The 8,054-nt window shown below is 38.2% G+C and overlaps 1 non-coding gene across 1 annotated transcript; it reads right to left on the bottom strand.

Moving 5' to 3' along the window:
* Window positions 1–7,717: 7,717 nt before the first annotated feature.
* Window positions 7,718–7,824, bottom strand: LOC120580345 (small nucleolar RNA R71). The gene has a single exon (XR_005646069.1). It is a non-coding gene; the product is annotated as a small nucleolar RNA R71 (small nucleolar RNA).
* Between the last annotated feature and the right edge of the window lie 230 nt (window positions 7,825–8,054).

Here is an 8,054-nt window from a genome sequence, read left to right as displayed (position 1 = left end):
CGCCTAGCGAAATTTCTTCTTCGAAATAGGCTAAATTTTTCAAACAAACTTCGGAGTCAAGACTCCAATGCCCTTTTGTTGAAATAAAATAAAGATCAAATTCGACATTTTTCTTCTATGCCTTACGGCTTCTCTCCTCCTTTCCAAAAATCATTTTCCAAGTAAAATAAAAACCTCAATCATCTTCTCCCTCATTCTTCACTCAAATAAAATCTCTTCTTTTCAAAAAGTAGGCATAAAAAATAAAAGCGTAGAAATAAGCTTAGGAGAACGGTTCTTATGGAATACCATAATCGCTCCGGGTGCCTAACACCTTCCCGTAGTGAAAACGACCCCCGAACTTAGAAACTCTAAGGGTTTTCTCCATTTTGCCCTTCCCAAGAAAAAAATAGAGAATATCAAAGATTGAAAGGTTCAAGCCAAATTAATGACTTGACACCCGAAAATCGCGATAACACCCTCGACGGAGAAACAGAACGCACGAACTCGATAATTCGAGTGTAAATCGTTTTGTGCTCAGACAAACCAATATAGCTATGTCTAAACATGTCAGGTTCATGCCTAAAATGATCAAGGCTCCAGTAGAAATGAAAGTGAGGAATTCGGGGCGCAATTTTCTTTCCATCCCCGTAAGGATGCTCCACCATCCTCATAATGGTCTTAAGCGCTGCCTCAGTTCGCGGCCTGACCAAAAGGAACTTGTCCAAAATGTTTGTCGCGCGACCAGTAAAAGCTTCAAATAGTTTCTTATGCTGGCGAAAGGGGACCCAATTTTGACCACCGTCTTTATCTGTCCCTCGTTAAATGGCAAAGATGGCAAAAAAACAGGTCCTTAGTAGGAGGAAGGCGCAAGAATTGACACACCAGTTCATAGGCCACCAGAAAGGCAAAGGAATCCGGGTGTAACTGAGAGGAACACAGTTCCATCCACTCAAACACACTCACTTGGAAGGCCGAGAAAGGAATCCTAAAACATATGTCCTGAAAAACAGCCTCATACATACGGATACAGTTCAAAGAGAATCACGAACAGATCCTTTCCAAGGTATTAGGGAGGTTGACTTCCCATTATTCTCTCTTCCCAATCGAGTAGTGCGGAGATTTCGCCATCCCATCCGACGAAAATAGCGAAATCGCCTCCAAAGGCCGTTTTCCAACCCAGGAGACGTCATGGACGACAGACTCGTTCATGTTTGAGTCACCAACCAAACAAATCCAACGGTTCTGATCAAAATCTTTTGGTTCTCAAACTTCAGAAGCAGATCAACAGTTTTGATAACGTCTTGGTAAACACAAACCAAGACGCCCTCAAGGTGGTAGGTACTCAAGTACCCACATAGCCTTTATATGTGGCAGTTAGGAACTGTAACACCCCGTTTTCCCAATATTTAAAATTTCTTTAAAAGTATAACATTTATTAGAGTAAACATCAAACAACGGGATATCACATATAACGTAATCCAACAGTTAAATAATAATTTAACCAATATATTAAACATTTGCAACGGAAAATCATAAACATAAATCATAAACGTTTTGGCTCGCAGGCCCAACAAGTATCTCAAAAGAGTTTATCGAAGCATAAATTATCATGGCAGTTCACGTAAAAGAATGAAGCATGTTATAGCATTAACCCCATCCCGTTACGTATCAGAGCGACCTAGACGACACAGTGAAGGCAAGGCCACTCACGACGGCAACTGCACACTAAGCACGATCACCTGCAAGTTACCCATACGAAGGGCAACATTTTCAAGCAGAAGGGGTGAGATTTCATAATAAAATAACATTAATCAATGTAATTGCGAATCATAAATTAACATCATAATCATTCCATTATTAACTTTGCATAAATGCTAAACAGTTATCACGTAATCATATATCCAATCATTATAAACAACATAACATAATCAATGAACACTTATCACGTAATCACATATTCATTCATCATCAACAAGTCATCTTAATCATGACAATGTGACAATGCTCCTAGACTCCTTATATGCATGTGGTACCAATCGTCATCATAAGTATTAATATACTTTAATCGTGCGGAGGACAAAGCTCCTATAAAACGTGCGGAGGACAAAGCTCCTAATATTCGTGGTGAGGACTAAGCTCAATGATATGCTATGCATGGACACATATGAACAAAACATCGTAATCAACTTATCAACATGCATCCAATAATTTGGAGCTAAACTTCATCATATAATTATGCACTTAGTTAAATAACGGAAGCAGCATAAACAGGTCACATAACAAGATGATATCATTATATCAAAGCACATAATTTGTATCATTATCACATCTTCTTATCTTGCATGAATATACAATACAATAGTTCATATTCAATTAATATTATTATAACTTAAACAACTCTACAGTCTGCATTAAACGACATCACTAGGTCTCATTACTAGTTAGGGGTTCACTCTTGATCAACAAGTGCGACACAGATCGCATAAACACATAAACAAGTTCATCCTGGTTGTACTCGCGAGGCGAGAGTACTTACTCGCCATGGCGAGTACCACTCAACTCCCAAACTAAGGTTGTTCTAGGTTCCCTCTGATCCTACATTCATTCCTAATCAATACTAGGTATGTTCAGGTACTCAAAGGCATACAAGATTCAACTAAAAAGGTCGAAACACGAAGTATGACATGCACTCTGCCTAAGCTCGCGAGGCGAGGAAGGGTTGCTCGCCATGGCGAGTTGCACCAAACAACTCGCGAGGCGAAGGAAAGGGGCTCGCGTGGCGAGCGATGAAGTTCATCACTCGCGAGGCGAGGATCATCCCTCGCCGTGGCGAGCGATGAACAGAAGCACGGGCAGACTAGGGTTCTTCTCAAAAATCCATCACACAACATGGTTCAAAGCCTAATTTTGATTCCAAAATTCATCCTAAACATATTCTAAGGTTAAAGGACGGTTCTTTCATCAATCTAACAAGTTTTACCGTTTGATCATCAATTTTTAGGGTTTTGACCTAATTCCAAAACTTCTCTAAATCAATCCTAACTTTGTCAACTAATCATCAGAATTACAGTAATTAACATTATTGAATTATTAGTCTCACCCTTACCTGGTTATGAAGAAATCGCAGCCCTCTCTATGCTCTTCTCCCTTCTAAGCTTTTCTCCTTTTTTCAAAAGTTTTCACGTACAATGAGTTTCTAAAATATTAGGTCTTCTCCTATTTATATCTCTTCCTAATTACTTATCTTATCTCACTTTCACCCCCAAAACTATCTAAAATATCAAAACAGCCCTCAACTAAATATTTTATATTATTTTCAAATCTTTATTTTATTTAACAATAAAATAAATCTCATATCATAATCAAATCCTCCAAAACTCATAACTTATCACGTCATCAATCAAATCATCATAAATCATCAATACATACCAAAATCATGCATATACTATATAATTATAATATAATTGCCTAAACTCAATTAAATAAACGATTAAACGAAAGTGGGCGTTACAGGAACCATAGATCATGCCCCTCATCCTCGAGACACGTGCATTAATTGTTGAATGACAAATGACCAAATCTATGACGAGGGAATCTTTCCACTTCTAACTAAGCACAAACAACTCATACAGGCCGGACGTACTTGTCCAAACGGGACAATTTGGGAACTGAGGGGTCGACAAGCTCGTGTCCCCACACATTTTGAGCTCGACCCCCGCCAACGAATAACCATGAATATCCAAGACCCTGGAAATGTTCGCCCAACCGAGCAAGAAGATCTTCCACAACGAACTTCAAATCAACACTTGTAACACCCCGTTTTCCAAACTTAAAAATTTCATAAACATTTATCAGAGTAAACAACAGATAACGGGATATCACACTTCTTAAAACTCTTAAATAGATAAATAATAATTTATCCTTCAACATAAATCATCAACGTAATAGCAACGGATTAAATTCTTCGACATAAATTGTCTTGGCACGCAGGCCTCATGAAAATCATCTCATAAATTCAGTTAAACAACATGAAACATAGCATATACGCAAAGGAAAGAGAAATAGCCACTAAAGATCCCCTCCCGTTACGTATCAGAGCAACCTAAGACTCAGTGAGGAAAGGCCACTCACGACAGCAAACACAACAACCTATTCTTGATCACCTACAAGTTACTCATACGAAGAGCAACATTTCCAAGCAGAAGGGGTGAGATTTCACAAAACAATAATATTAAGCATATAATTCAACAATTATATTTAACAACATAAAAGCATCTTATAATTCATCATAGATAATAATATATCATAAATCACTTTGTTAACAATTCATATAAGTAATCACAACTTCACAACTTATCATTTTTGACTCAACAAATGCAACTATGCAACTTAGACCTCTTATATGCATGTGGTACCAATACAGGGCATCAAGCCCCCATCGATATTTGCGCTAAAGCTCCATCGTGTTGAGTACAAAGCTCCAGGGCATCAAGCCCCCAACAATGAAATGCTAATGCATGGACTCGATCTCTTAAACATCTTAATTCGACAACCTCTTATATAATCCAATAATTTGGAAACATCATCATCTTCATCAACTTAGACCGAGTCATGCAGCTTAATTAAATAACAATAGCAACATAGGCAGTATACAAAACAGCATGACATAATAATATCATATGCAAATTAACAACATCTTAAATATTCAATTATACTTCAAGTAATGCACATAACATTATATCACATCATAATCAACATCAACACATCTTAAACAGCTTCACAGATTATAATTAACATCATCATTAAGTCTTAATACTACCCCAAGGTTCAACTCTCAACAACTCGTGCAACAAAGGTCGCAAAAACCTAACAAGTCACTATGTTTCTGGGTCACTCGCGAGGCGAGAGCCTCTGCTCGCCGTGGCGAGTTCAGGTCAGAATCCACAAGTTTCATTCCAAATCTTTCCAGGTTCAATCTCATTCTACATTCTTTCCTAATCATTATTAGACATGTTCAGGCACTCAAAAGCATCTAAGGATCAACTTCAAAGTCAAAATTACGAAATCTTGCATGCTCTCTGGTCAAGCTCGCTAGGCGAGTACATCTGCTCGCTGCGACGTGCAACTCGCGAGGCGGGGAAAGGTTACCTGCGTGGCGAGCGATGAAGTTCATTTTGGTGGTCTGGATTGAAACACGATGTTGCACGGTTTGTGTATTCTTGTTTGATTTGTCAGAAATCGAAGGTTGAGCATCAGAAACCTGCTGGTATGATGGTGTCTTTAGATGTGCCAGAGTGGATTTGGGATAGTATATCCATGGATTTTGTGACGAGTTTGCCTAATACTCCTAAAGGGAATGACGCGATTTGGGTGATTGTTGATAGATTGACGAAGTCGGCTCATTTTCTTTCGATTAGTATCAGTTTTCCTGTTTCTCAGTTGGCAGAGATTTACATTCGTGATATTGTGAAGTTGCATGGTGTTCCCTCGAGCATTGTGTCAGATAGAGATCCAAGGTTTACTTCTAGATTTTGGAAAAGTTTGCAAGAAACTTTCTGTGCTTCTTTAATACTCTTCAGGAATTCGTTATCAATCTTCAGCATTCCTAGCTTCACACTTTCAGATGACATTTCAAAAACTAAGCTCAAATCTCTGAACTGTTCAAGCAACTCGAACTCCTTTACCATCATAGCAGACATATGCAAGGTCTTCCCACTCAGAGTGTCTGCAACAACATTAGCTTTAACCGGATGATAGCTCAACTCAAAATCATAATCTTTTAGCAATTCAAGCTACCTTCGCTGTCTCATATTCCATTCCTTCTGATCAAATAGATACTTCAAACTCTTATGATCACTAAATACCTCAAATCTCGAACCATACAAGTAATGTCTCCATATCTTCAATACGAAGACTACAGTAGCCAACTCTAAATTGTGTGTAGGGTAATTCTTCTCATGAATTCTCAACTGTCTCGAAGCATAAGCTACTACTTTACCATCTTGCTGATGAGTCATTTATTGACTATTTTAATATGCTTTTTAGTTTAGTTTTATTTAGATTTTATTTGATTTTATATTAGTATTATTTCCTTTTTAGGATAGTTTACTTTAAATTGCATTTTATTATATTTCAGGAAAGAATATTGGATGGATTGAATCTTGGAGCAAAAGAAAGGGACTTGGAGCCGATTGGATGCAAAAATATGAAGATTGAGAGACAAAAATATGTCTCCCACAAGTCAGAAGCTTGGCACGGCCGTGCCACCCTCCAGAGTGCCTTTTGCTTAGATTTTAAGCTACTCTATTTTTAGCCCAAATGTAATAGCTTAGATTTTAAGTCGATCGAATGCTATAAATAGAGTAGCCATCCATCACAAATATTCATCTTTACTTGGAATTCAATAAGTGACAATTGCTTTTCTAATTAAAGTTCTTTTCTTTTCCTTTATTTTCTTGTCATTACTTTTATGCTTTCTCTCTTCTCCCCCATGTCTACGATGAACATGAGTGAGTAGACTTCTCCTTGTCTTGGGATTGTTGGATAAGTCTAAATGACATAATCCTAATCAAACCAAGCTCTAAGCCTTAATCTTATGTAACCCTAATTTCTTATCTGATTTCGCCGCTTTAACATGGATCAACCATTATCAAACTGTGGAAACGAAAGTGGAGGGTTTGCTAATTGTTTATCCATTATTCCAAATATCAATTCATAAAACGAAAGTGGAGCTTTGATATTCGAACAAGTGAATTCAGACAAGGATTGCAAAGTCAGCGAAATAGGCTTTGCAATCTTTGAGACATATAGTTTCGATCTTCAAGGGAACTAATAACAATCAAGTCAGCGAAATAGGCTTGGTTGCTAGAGGAACATAAGAGAAATTGTCTTAAGAAATTAGGTCTAACATAACATTATAAGCTTATAGTTTTGGTTTGAGAAGGACTTGTCATTTAGACGAAACCAACGATCCCAAGGCTCTTTTTATTATTATTATCTTTCAAACGCTTAAAACCCCCAACTTACAATTCTCTTCTCTCTTCTAATCATCTGTAAAAAAGTTAATTAAATTGAACTACTCCTTGTCGGAACAATACTCTTTTATACTACTTCGGTCAGACCGTGCACTTGCAGTTTTATCTCATCAAGTTTTTGGCGCCGCTGCCGGGGAGTAAACTAATTTGATTAACTCTTTCTTTGCGATTAGAACTCTCTTCTCTTCTTCTTTTCTTCTACTTCTTTCTTTTGTATTACCACTAACTTCTTGGGTTCTCGGTTTCTTATGCGAAGAAGTAAAAGTCTCGGAGAATTTATTCCTGAGATCGAAAGGTTTTTGCATAAGAAAAAGAGAGAGGCACAAAATAATACTGCTATGGCTAAACGCACTCTCAAAGAGTATGCTACTCCTTCAACGGAAGAGCCACAAGCTATTATCGTGTACCCAACGGTTGCGGGTAATAACTTCGAAATCAAGCCTGCACTACTCAATTTGGTGCAGCAAAATCAGTTTTCTGGATCACCCACTGAGGATCCAAATCTCCATATTTCTTCCTTCCTAAGGCTCAGTGGCACCATAAAAGAGAACCAAGAAGCCGTAAGACTTCATCTCTTTCCCTTTTCCTTAAGGGATAGATCTGGCGCTTGGTTACATTCCCTAGAAGTCGGTTCGATCACTTCATGGGACGATATGAGGCGAGCATTCCTTGCCCGATTTTTCCCCCCATCTAAAACCGCTAAACTTAGAGATCAAATTACTCGTTTCAATCAAAAAGATGGGGAATCTCTCTATGAGGCGTGGGAGCGTTTCAAGGAAACGCTTAGACTTTGTCCCCACCATGGCCTAGAGAAGTGGCTTATAGTCCACACGTTTTATAATGGCTTGTCTTATACCACTAAGATGTCTGTTGATGCAGCTGCAGGTGGAGCTCTAATGAACAAAAACTACAGGGAGGCTTATGCTTTGATTGAAGACATGGCTCAGAATCACTACCAATTGACCAACGAGAGAGCCGTCACCACTCCTACTCCCTCTAAGAAAGAGGCAGGTATATACGAAGTCTCTGAATATAACC

Source organism: Medicago truncatula, chromosome 4 (assembly GCF_003473485.1).
Source record: "Medicago truncatula cultivar Jemalong A17 chromosome 4, MtrunA17r5.0-ANR, whole genome shotgun sequence".
In the NCBI taxonomy this organism is placed as follows: Eukaryota; Viridiplantae; Streptophyta; class Magnoliopsida; order Fabales; family Fabaceae; genus Medicago; species Medicago truncatula.
Note: the sequence above shows the minus strand (reverse complement) of the source record. Positions and strands in the feature narration are given on the sequence as shown.